The sequence below is a fragment of the Triticum urartu genome, chromosome 7 (genome assembly GCF_003073215.2).
Source record: "Triticum urartu cultivar G1812 chromosome 7, Tu2.1, whole genome shotgun sequence".
NCBI lineage: Eukaryota > Viridiplantae > Streptophyta > Magnoliopsida > Poales > Poaceae > Triticum > Triticum urartu.
The window spans coordinates 21,301,439-21,314,106 of record NC_053028.1 but is presented as its reverse complement, the minus strand read 5'-3'; positions in this window follow the sequence as shown (position 1 = coordinate 21,314,106).

Below are 12,668 nucleotides of genomic sequence, written 5' to 3'. Positions count from 1 at the left end.
GTCAATCACATCATTCTTCTAATGATGTGATCCCGTTAATCAAATAACAACTCTTTTGTTCATGGTTAGGAAACATAACCATCTTCGATTAACGAGCTAGTCAAGTAGAGGCATACTAGTGACACTCTGTTTGTCTATGTATTCACACATGTATTATGTTTCCGGTTAATACAATTCTAGCATGAATAATAAACATTTATCATGATATAAGGAAATAAATAATAACTTTATTATTGCCTCTAGGGCATATTTCCTTCAGATGCAGTCATTAGGGCATGCATGTATCTTCTCCACCTCCAATCCTAGAGGGCATATGACCTTCTTTGCTGCGTACATACTATCGGGCAATTCGTTATCCTTTGGAAGCTTCTTCTTCAATATTTTCAGTAGCTTCTCAAATCCTTTGTCAGGCACAATATTCTCTGCCTTCCACTGCAGCAATTCCAGTACGGTACCGAGATTTGTGTTGCCATCTTCGCAATTGGGGTACAACCCTTTTTTGTGATCCTCTAACATGCGATCGAACTTCAGCTTCTCCTTTTCACTTTCACACTTTTCCCTTGCATCAACAATGACCCGGCGGAGATCATTATCGGGCACATCGTCTGGTTCCTCTTGATCTTTCAGCTTCCCCCGTTGCAGCATCACTGTATTCAGGGGGCACATAGTTGTCATCGTCCTCTTCTTCTTCATTGTCTTCCATCATAACCCCTATTTCTTCGTGCTTCGTCGGAGTAAGACCTCGTATTCCCACAATCAGGGCATGGACAACACATAAAACCATTCTGCTTGTTTGCCTCAGCCACTTCGGGAAATTTACGCACACCCTTAATGTACTCAGAGGTGTGTCTGTCACCGTACATCCATTGCCGGTTCATCTGCGTGCATTATATATAATTATGTGTGTCAAAAGTAAGAAAATTAGACAAGTATCTATATAAAGTAAGATTTTTTTTCCAGAAAGAAGATAAGAACAAGAGGCTCACCACGGTGGTGCCGGCGACGAGATCGGCGCGGGCGATCGACGGGGTGAAGACAAGGACGGGGCGTGACGGACCGCTAAACCTAGACAAATCTCATAAAAAATGGAGCTCCGAGGTCGAGCTTCGAGAGGAGAATGCTTAACTAATGTGGCTCGGGCATTTCATCGAACACCTCACATGCATAAGAGGTGAGCTAGAGCACCCAAATGCCCTTCCTCGCCGGCCAGCAAAAAACAGAGCACTGTGGAGTGCTCTGCTCGCCGGCGATGGGTATATATAGGAAACTCATTGGTCCCGGTTCGTGGCTGGAACCGGGACTAAAGCCCAGCCTTCTGTCCCTGTTCGAGCCAAGAACCGGGACCTATGTTTGTGGGCCAGGAGCGAGGCCCATTGGTCCCGGTTCGGGCCAAGAATCGGGACAAATGGGCCCAGACGAACCGGGACCAATGCCCATGAGGCCTCGGCTGGCCCCCTGGGCTCACGAACCGGGATGAATGCATCCATTGGTCCCGGTTCGTGGCAGAACCGGGACTAATGGGCTGGCCAGGCCCGAACAAAAGCCCCTTTTTCTACTAGTGATGATCATGTGCTAAGAACAATTAACTAGGGTTTGTTATGACTATGATGATGATGAGTATGACTTGTTATTATGATAACGAGTAGACGTTGTTAGATGACTATGATGATGATGAGTATGACTTGTTATTATGATAATGATGATGAGTTATTATGATGATGATGATGATGCTGAGTTGTTATATGAGCATGATGAGTTACTATATATATCAGTGGATGAAAGAGACGTGGATTAGATTCAAGTGGAAGCAACATGGTGTAGATCGAAAGTACTACTAATCCAAACTTGCAAATCATATGATGAGACTACTGTATAAAAGATGTAAAAATACAACGCCAATATGCTACATAAAAAAATACAGGAAAAGTTAGCAGTAGCGCGGGTATATCAGCAGCACGCTGCTGATAAAAACACATATGTTCGCTTCATAAGTGGCGCCTATGTCATAACCAAAAAGGAGATCACCCAATGTAGAGAACACGAACCTAGGATCCAAACATTGGCCCCTTAGTACTAAAAGCTCACTAAATTAAACAGAATTTCTTATGCAAACTTCCTTGGTTTTTGAAAACGGTTGGATCTAACATGTCGTGAATGAGTTTTGCACTAAGAAGGGTTTCGACTAGAATCTGGTTGAGCGCAAAAGGGGGAAAATAAAGCCACAGCCCTCAGACAGGACTGTGCTATCAGCTGTACACCAAAAGGGGAAAAATTAAAGCCACAGCCCCGTAAGAACTTGCAAACCAATTAGTGAACTCCAAATAGATAGAACACAAGATATAACCAGCTTGTAGCTAAAATACCCATGAAATTTCATGTTCAACTTGTGCTCAGTTTCAGGAGCATAGATTACCAATTTTAGAAGAAATCTAATGTGAAAAGATTTACAATTCAGTTTCTGCTCTCACTTACACAGCAAATGTCCACATCAACTAGTTACAACAATAAAATTCGAAGGAATTTAATTTGCAGATAAATCTTCATGATGTGCAACAAAGTAAACCCTCCTATTTCAAGTAGAAATTCTTTAATTTGGACTACCAACCCCTTCATTTTTCAAAAATTGATGGATCTAACAACATGGGGACAAGATTTCGCCTAAGAATCCTTTGTTTTCAACTAGAATCTGGTTTTCTGGACAAGATTTCGACTAAGAATCCTTGGTTTTCCATCAAGAAATTCGGTTTCAAACTGAGAAACTTCCTAGTACTTGGATCCAAGCTAGCAGACGAAGATTTGTTTTGAATCGCATTGGATTAATCGGGCATGGGCGAGGGAAATGCGTGCGTGTCTTGAGATTAGAAGGGAGGGGCACTTGGGCAGGTGCCGGGTAGTGTCGGAGAAGGCGTGCGCGTCGCCCGCCGGCGGGCAGGTCCCGGTCAGCCATCTCCGGTGGGGATCGCGGCGACACGAGGCGGAGACGCAGGATGAGAGCGGCGAACTAACGTGATCTTGGGTTCTTAAAGGCCTATGGACGCAGGGTCGGGTCAGGTACGCTGGCGGTGGTGGGCTGACTGCGAAAGTGTCAGGCTGGCTTTATTCCTGTTGTTTCTACGTACTATTTGTTCAGGATTTGTATGTACTCGTCCCAATTTGCTTCAAAGTTATAAGAATGTGCAAAACGCACATTAACGAAAAGTTGTATGTGCAGACAACACAAATGGAATTTGCTTGGGATTGTTTTAAGTGCACCAAAATCCACTTATTATACTTATTTTTTGTACCAAAATTTTATACTTATTTTCATTTTGTTATCATATTACAATATTAAGGAGTATACATTTTATTATTTAGTTGGTATAGTTAACCATATAATTTAGTTGGTATAGTTAACAAATGTTCTTTGTTATTGTTTGTAACATATATCATTTATCATTTTGTTTATGCTAAATTTAAGTTAATTAAGTGATGTAACATAAATTATCTTTGAATTATTTTGTTGATAATCACAAATTATATAGTGCACACATACATATTTGTATGTATGTGCATATGAGGTTTCTAAAGAATAATATCCAACGAATATCTTATATTGGTTCTAGTGTATTATTAGATGTGCATGTTTATAGAACCTTATAGAGTATAAATTGTATCATTTGCAAATGGGTCTCAAACTAATTAGATTCTATAATAATTTCAACATATGCATGTTGATGAAATATCACTGATGAACATATACATATCGCCAATTTAGTTATGCTTACATACAATTTATTTATTTGGTATGCTCATCTGGGTGTATCCTTTCATCTAGTTTATACAAGAGCTCTTGCTAGAATCTAAAATAAAAAATTGTGTACAAATTAAGCAAAGAAATCTAGTTCACATAGATCTCCATACAACCTGTAGAACGTCTATGGGAGATAGAGACTAGCAAGCTAACCAAGTTCATAGCGGCCTATCAAATTCACTACCATCCCATCAATGTACTCATATATGGGTTGTAATAGCATCTTATAGTATGGGACAGAGGGAGTAGAATATCTTATAATAATGAACAAAGGGAGTACCAATCTACCATGTAGCCACTCGCAACACTGCTCAGAATTTTGTCTGTTAGCTACCAAGGGCCAATGCATTATGTTTATATATGCAATAAGTAAGTTTTTAAAAAAGCCCGTGGCAACGTACGGGCATTCTACTAGTTTCAATGTTGGTCTCCACTTGCTTGGTCGGTCCAAGGTGAAAAAAAAACTGATTTTTCTTAACGGGTGTTGCCTCGGACGCCTGGACCCACCCCATCCCAGCAACATATCCATGGTGCTATGTTTCTATTCAAAACACTTGCATTTCTCAGCTAAGCTAATGTGCGGAGGCACTGGTAGAAAAAGGGCCTATAGTCCCGGTTCGTAAGGGCCTTTAGTCCCGGTTCCGGAACCGGGACTAAAGTGTCGGTACTAATACCTCCCCCCTTTAGTCCCGGTTCAATCCAGAACCGGGACTAAAGGCCCTCCACGTGGGCAGTGCGCAGAGCCCAGTCAGGAGACCCTTTGGTCCCGGTTGGTGGCACCAACCGGGACCAATAGGCATCCACGCGTCAGCACTTCTGTGGCTGGGTTTTTTTTTTGAAAGGGGGGGGGGGTTGGGGGTTTTGCGGGGTTAATTTAGGTGTTTCACATATTGTGTTAGCTAGTTATAATTAATAGAGAGAAGTGTCTTCTCTTATGTCCGTGCTTGGTCGATGCTACGTACTATACATACGTATATAGAGAGGACTAGACACGCTAGCTAGCTAGTAAGCAAACGAAGGAAACAGAAGATCGTCATGAACATATATGCATATATACAGAGAGAAGTGATATCGACCACCTCTCCTTCTCCGAGAGATTGGTCGAACAACAAGTTCTCGTATATCTATCTGACACTACCGGCTACATATATACAATAATTATCTCTAACAAATATAATAATACGGACTCAGGGTCCACATAGAATTCTCCGTCTTCAGGGATCACGTGGTCAAGAAAGAATGCCGCCAATTCCTCTTGAATTGCTCGCATGCAAGCTGGTGCTAGGAGTTCATCCCGCTTCCGAAACATCTAATTTGAAGAAGGGGGTCAATACATATATATATATAAATGAATGAAACTCAACACAAATGATGGTAATAAAATAAAATTGTGAATGTTGTTATTTACGTACTTCATATTGTTCGTTAGAGTACCCGCCCCGCTCACAGGTCGTGTGGCGGATGGACTCGCAGATGTAGTATCCACAGAAATCATTCCCTTGTTCCTGCCACAACCACTTTACAAGAAATAGAGGTCAATCAAACTGATAAGCAAGAATGCTAAATGGTATTGATGAAACTAGCGCTTGAATCACTAGGAGATGCGCGGAACATGCTACTATAGTACTTACTTTCGGGTGTCTAAATTCCAGCTCCTTCGGCAGTCCCGGAACTGTTTTGGTGAATTTTCTCCAAACCCTGCCGGACAAAGAAAACAATTACTTGATATCAGGAAATGAACAAAGTTGCTGATATGGTGGATAATGATCGATTTAACTTACTTCTTGAGGATTTCAGTCATGTCCGCATACTCCTTGGGATCTTTTCGTTTAGAGTCCAAGACGGTTACTACTCCCTACTCAAGCTTAATCTCTAGGAGAATATAGTGGTAACTGCACACACATGCATAACTCATCAATTACATTACTATAACCTTGACTAATATATAAGGGAAACCGAATACGCACAAGACAGTAACACTCACCTGAAGTTGTAAGGAAAGAGTATTATATCTTTGTTTTGATTTATTACGAACGATCGTAGCAAGTTGGCCTCGGTAGCTGCGGCATGAAGTTTAACCTCAGTTGCATCTATGAGATATGTGTTAATGAACCCAATATCACCGACTTGTCTTTTCTTCAATTCAGCGATCTTCAATCTGCATAATATAGTGAGGATGATTATAAATACATGCAATGAAAGAGCTAAGCTATATAGAGAAACTTAATGACAGAAGTAGTACTACTTACAGACAGTAGCAGGCGACCGTTGTTTTATCGAGGGCCAATTGATTGAAAAACTGATAGAACTCCTCAAATGGAACAGGCAACAGATCAATTCCAACGAGGTCATGCTCCGGTTTAACTCTCGCATACAAAGTACTCCTCCCCCCAGAGTCTCTGCAGATTTTCAAGTACCAATCATGCAATCTTCGCATCATCGTTGATAGAGATCTTTCATCTTTGACGAGAGGCTTCCCGTACTCGTATCTTTGTATCTGCACCTCCATGGGTTCATAATGTACTTCGTCGGGCAGGTAATCTGCAAGATTGCTATAACCGGGCACCATCCTCGGATCATTATCGACGTTGTGGCTAGGCACCTTGAGCGGGGGGCACGATTGCTTCGCTTGTTCGCCGAGCTGGGCAATTTGTTTCCCAGCTCGTCGTTCTTTCAGCCTTTGATCACTGACAGTACTTCCCGACCGCTCCGCTTCGTCAAATTCCTTTCCAATAATGCGGTCATAGTTTCCTTTCGGCGGATCAGACTTCGGTGGTTTTGTCAGGGCAGCCAGAGTGCGCTTCACTTTCACCCGATCTACCTTCTCCTCCGAAGGTGGATGTTTCTTTGCTTTCACCCCTTCAAAGAAGTTCCTCACTTCTTCTCGCGCGATCTCGGCGTTCTCCTCCAGGGTCCTCTCATATGGTAACTTCTCTGGAGTCTTCAGAGAAGGACCAAATCTGTATGTCCTCCAGCCTCTGGTTGTACTGCTAGACGCCGACCGAGCAGACGGAGCGGTTGTCTTCTTTACTTGCTTAAGCGGCGGAGGAGAAGGACTACGACACGCCGGAGCAGCTGGAGCGGCGGCAGGTCTCTTCCGCCCTTGCTGACGAGGCGGAGAAGGAGGAGGCTGGCTGCTCGTTCGCGTCGGCGCAGGCGGAGAAGGAGGCGGAGTGCCGCCACGCGCCGGAGAAGGAGCCGGCCGAGGGCCCTGATCGTCACTCGCCGGAGGAGGAGGCGGTGGAGGCGGAGTGCCCTGACTCGCCGGAGGAGGAGGAGGAGGCGGTGGCGTCCAGTTCGGAAGGTTGATGAGCTCCTTCCGCCATAGGCATGGAGTCTTCAGAGCAGACCCCAGCCGAGTCTCCCCTTCACCGGTAGGGTGGTCAAGCTGGAGGTCCTCAAATCCCTCCGTTATCTCATCCACCATCACCCTAGCATATCCTTCTGGAATCGGCCGGCAGTGAAAAGTTGCGCCGGGTTCAGTAGGATAAACAGAGCCAACAGCCGCCTTGACCTTCAAATTCATCCATTGCGTCATAAGGTGGCAGTTTTGAGACTCCGTTATAGCATCCACGGGATAGCTGGCAGGAGCCGTCAAGGCATGCTCCAGCTGAAGCAGCTCGGTGGAAGCCACGCTGCTTCTGCGCTGAGATGGCGGGGTAGCTTCGGGGGAGGCTTCGGCAGTACGTTTGCTACGATTTGCTTCTCGTTCCTCTATCGCGTCTACCCTTGCTTGCAGCGCCTGTATTTGGGTCTGCTGCACTTTTTTCCTCCTCTCATGGGATTTTAACCGCCTGCGTCCGGAAACCCAACCTTCCACGGAATGGAGCCTGGCGTGCCTCGTGTCCGTCCAGGGTGCTCAGGATTCCCGAGGGCCATTGTGAGCTCGTCGTTCTCTCTGTCTGGAAAGAACGTCCCTTCCTGCGCTGCTTCGATATACTGCTTAAGCTTACTGACTGGTATGTCCATTTGATCGTTCGTCCAAATGCACTTCCCTGTTACAGGGTACAGTGTTCCGCCAGCCCCGAAGAACCAAGTCCGGCAATGGTCTGGCCAGTTAATTGTCTCTGGTTCGATCCCTTTATGAACCAGATCATTCTCAGTCTTGGACCACTTAGGCCGGGCTACGAGGTAGCCACCTGACCCCGTGCGATGGTGAAGCTTCTTCTTCGCAGCATTTTGCTTGTTTGTCGTCGACATCTTCTTACTCTTTTCTGATGTCTTGTGGGCCACAAATGCGGGCCAGTGATCTCTGATCTTCTCATATCTGCCCTTGAATTCTGGTGTCTCATTATTTTCGACAAACTTATTCAGCTCTTTCTTCCACCTCCTGAATAGTTCTGCCATCCTCTTCAGAGCAAAAGACTTGATTAATTTCTCTTTAACTGGGTTCTCTGGATTATCCTCAGGCGGTAGGGTGAAATTTGACTTCAGCTCAGTCCAAAGATAATTTTTCTGCATATCATTGACATAAGACACCTCGGGGTCTTCTGTAGCCGGCTTAAACCATTGCTGGATGCTTATCGGGATCCTCTAGAGTCGACCTGCAGGCATGCAAGCTTGAGTATTCTATAGTCTCACCTAAATAGCTTGGCGTAATCATGGTCATAGCTGTTTCCTGTGTGAAATTGTTATCCGCTCACAATTCCACACAACATACGAGCCGGAAGCATAAAGTGTAAAGCCTGGGGTGCCTAATGGTTAACCATTGCTAGATGCCGATCGGGATCTTGTCCCTAACCAGAACCCCGCACTGAGCAACAAATGCGTTCTTTGTCCGAATGGGTTCAATCGGTTGGTCGTCGGGCGCGATTGCTACGATCTCAAACCTTTCATCCGAGCTCAACTTTCTCTTCGGGCCTCGTCTCTTTACCGAAGTTGTGCTCGATCCGGAGGGCTAGAAAAAAGAACAAAGACTTAATTAATATGTGTACATACCAAAACAATGAATGCATCAATTAGCTAGTCAGCACAAGCTTAACTAATATATACCTGGCCGGACTCGGTTCGGTCACCGGAGACGTCATCACGGTCTCCTTCTTGCACCGGCATTGGGTCACCGGAGTCGTCCTCACGGTCTCCTTCTAGCACCGGCATTAGGTCACCGGAGTCATCATAATCATAGCCAGCTGCTTCCAGACCATCGGTGTCGTTGAGAAACAACGAGCAGACGGCATCACTTCCTCGTGCGATTATGTCCCCCAACAACTCTTCTTGTACTTCGTCTCGGGCGGTGTCCATAGTTTCTACAAATATTTACAACATGGCAATTATTATTCAAACATGACAGATGGATATATTAGTGGCAAACGTAGAACTAATATTAATTAGTGGCCTCGACGCTGCTTCTCCGTCGGTGTCGGGAGGGGCATATCGGCGACGATAGACCCGATAAAATATAAGAAAACGAAGAAGAAATAAAAAGAGGAGAAGAAGAAAGGAATAGCTAGAGGAGAATATATTCTATTTTTTCTTCTTCTCCTCTATTCCTTTCTTCTTCTCCTCTTCTTTTTCTTATTTTTTCTTCTTCTTATTTATTTCTCCTCTTCTTCCTCTCCTCTTCTTCTTTCTTTCCTCTTCTTATTTTCTTTCTTTCCTATCCTTATTTTCCAGTTTTTTGTTTTGTTTTTTGAATTATTTATTTTCTTTTGATTCTTGCTTTATTTTTTTATTCTTTTTGCTTTTAGTTTTAGAAAAATTATAAACTTGCTGTTAGTGCCATTAGTTTTCAAATTTGAATAGTTAAAATTTGAACTCTTTGAAATTTATGTGAATCACAAGTTTGTGATTAACTTTACTAGAAAAATAGTTTTTTCCAGTTTTTTTATTTTGTTTTCTGCATTATTTATTTTCTTTTGTTTTTTGCTTTATTTTTTAATTCTATTTTGCTTTTAGTTTTAGAAAAATTATGAACTTTCTGTTAGTGTCATTAATTTTCATATTTGAAAACGCTTTTGTTTTCTTTGTTGCTTTATTTATTTTATTTTGTTTCTACTTACAACAAAATACTTATTGTTGCCATTTTTTTCCAGTTTTTTGTTTTGTTTTCTGCATTATTTATTTTCTTTTGTTTTTTGCTTTATTTTTTAATTCTTTTTGCTTTTAGTTTTAGAAAAATTATAAACTTTCTGTTAGTGCCATTAGTTTTCAAATTTGAAAACAATTTTTTAGTTTTTTTGTTGCTTTATTTATTTTATTTTGTTTCTATTTACAAAAATATATATATTGTTGCTATTTTTAATTTTTTCCCAGATTTTTTGTTTTGTTTTCTGCATTATTTATTTTCTTTTTTTTGCTTTATTTTTATTTCTTTTTGCTTTTAGGTCAGCAAAATTATAAACTTTCTGTTAGTGCCATTAGTTTTAGAAAAATTATAAACTTTCTGTTTGTGCCATTGGTTTTCAAATTTGAATAGTTAAAATTTGAATTCTTTGAAATTTGTGTGAATCACAAGTTTATGATTAACTTTGCTAAAAAAATGAACATAGATGCACCTATAGAGAAAATTCGACCTAAATTCATAGTTTTCAAATGAACTCTGAAAAGTTGGCATAGCATACTCGTGTGTTACAAAGTTGGCATGGTATCATCATAATAGTTGCGGGAGAAAGTCTTCACTTTTTCTTCGCTTGTGTCATTTGCTTATTGCGCCATAACCATGGATAATCTTCATCGTTTATCAGGATGCTTAGGTCAGCCTTGACATTGAAGGGAGGAATTTCATGAAACTTTTCATAATCTTCAGACATGTCTGTCTTGCCCTCCACTCCTAGGATGTCCCTTTTTCCTGAAAGAACTATGTAGCGTTTTGGCTCATCGTATGATGTATTCGCTTCCTTATCTTTTCTTTGTCTCGGTTTGGTAGACATGTCCTTCACATAAGTAACTTGTGCCACATCATTGGCTAGGATGAACGGTTCGTTAGTGTACCCCAAGATTTTTCAGATCTGCTGTTGTCATTCCGTACTGTGGGTCTACCTGTACCCCGCCTCCTGACAGATTGACCCATTTGCATTTAAACAAAGGGACCTCAAAAACATGTCCGTAGTCAAGTTCCCATATGTCCACTATGTAATCATAATATGCTGAAGGAAATATGCCCTAGAGGCAATAATAAAGTTATTATTTATTTCCTTATATCATGATAAATGTTTATTATTCATGCTAGAATTGTATTAACCGGAAACATAATACATGTGTGAATACATAGACAAACAGAGTGTCACTAGTATGCCTCTACTTGACTAGCTCGTTAATCGAAGATGGTTATGTTTCCTAACCATGAACAAAAGAGTTGTTATTTGATTAACGGGATCACATCATTAGAAGAATGATGTGATTGACATGACCCATTCCATTAGCTTAGCACCCGATCGTTTAGTATGTCGCTATTGCTTTCTTCATGACTTATACATGTTCCTATGACTATGAGATTATGCAGCTCCTGTTTGCCGGAGGAACACTTTGTGTGCTACCAAACGTCACAACGTAACTGGGTGATTATAAAGGAGCTCTACAGGTGTCTCCAAAGGTAAATGTTGGGTTGGCGTATTTCGAGATTATGATTTGTCACTCCGATTGTCGGAGAGGTATCTCTGGGCCCTCTCGGTAATGCACATCACATAAGCCTTGCAAGCATTGCAACTAATGAGTTAGTTGCGAGATGATGTATTACGAAACGAGTAAAGAGACTTGCCGGTAACGAGATTGAACTAGGTATTGAGATACCGACGATCGAATCTCGGGCAAGTAACATACCGATGACAAAGGGAACAACGTATGTTGTTATGCGGTCTGACCGATAAAGATCTTCGTAGAATATGTGGGAGCCAATATGAGCATCCAGGTTCCGCTATTGGTTATTGACCGGAGACGTGTCTCGGTCATGTCTACATTGTTCTCGAACCCGTAGGGTCCGCACGCTTAAGGTTTCAATGACAGTTATATTATGAGTTTATGAGTTTTGATGTACCGAAGGAGTTCGGAGTCCCAGATGAGATCGGGGACATGACGAGGAGTCTCGAAATGGTCGAGACGTAAAGATCGATATATTGGACGACTATATTCGGACATCGGAAAGGTTCCGAGTGATTCGGGTATTTTCGGAGGTACCAGGGAGTTACGGGGATACGAGGAAGAAGCAATGGGCCTTAGTGGGAAGGACCAGGAGGTGGCGCACGCCCCTTCCAAGCCCAGTCCGAATTGGAAAAGGGGTTTGGAGCGCAGCCCCTCTCTCCCTTCCTTCCCCTCTTTCCTCCCTTCTCCTAGTTGGACTAGGAAAGGTGGAAACCTACTCCAACTAGGAGTAGGAATCCTACTCCTCCTTGGCGCGCCCACAAGGGCCGGCCGGCCTCCCCCTTGCTCCTTTATATATGGGGGCAGAGGGCACCCCATAGACACACAAGTTGATCCACGTGATCATATTCTTAGCCGTGTGCGGTGCCCCCTTCCACCATAATCCTCGATAATATTGTAGCGGTGCTTAGGCGAGCCCTGCGACGGCAGTACATCAAGTCGTCACCACGCCGTCGTGCTGACGGAACTCTTCCCCGACACTTTGCTGGATCGGAGTCCGGGGATTGTCATCGAGCTGAACGTGTGCTAGAACTCGGAGGTGCCGTAGTTTCGGTGCTTGATCGGTCGGGCCGTGAAGACGTACGACTACATCAACCACGTTGTGCTAACGCTTCCGCTGTCGGTCTATAAGGGTACGTAGATCACACTCTCCCCTCTCGTTGCTATGCATCACCATGATCTTGCGTGTGCGTAGGAATTTTTTTTAAATTACTACGTTCCCCAACAGTGGCATCCGAGCCTGGTTTTATGTGTTGATGTTATATGCACGAGTAGAACACAAGTGAGTTGTGGGCGATATAAG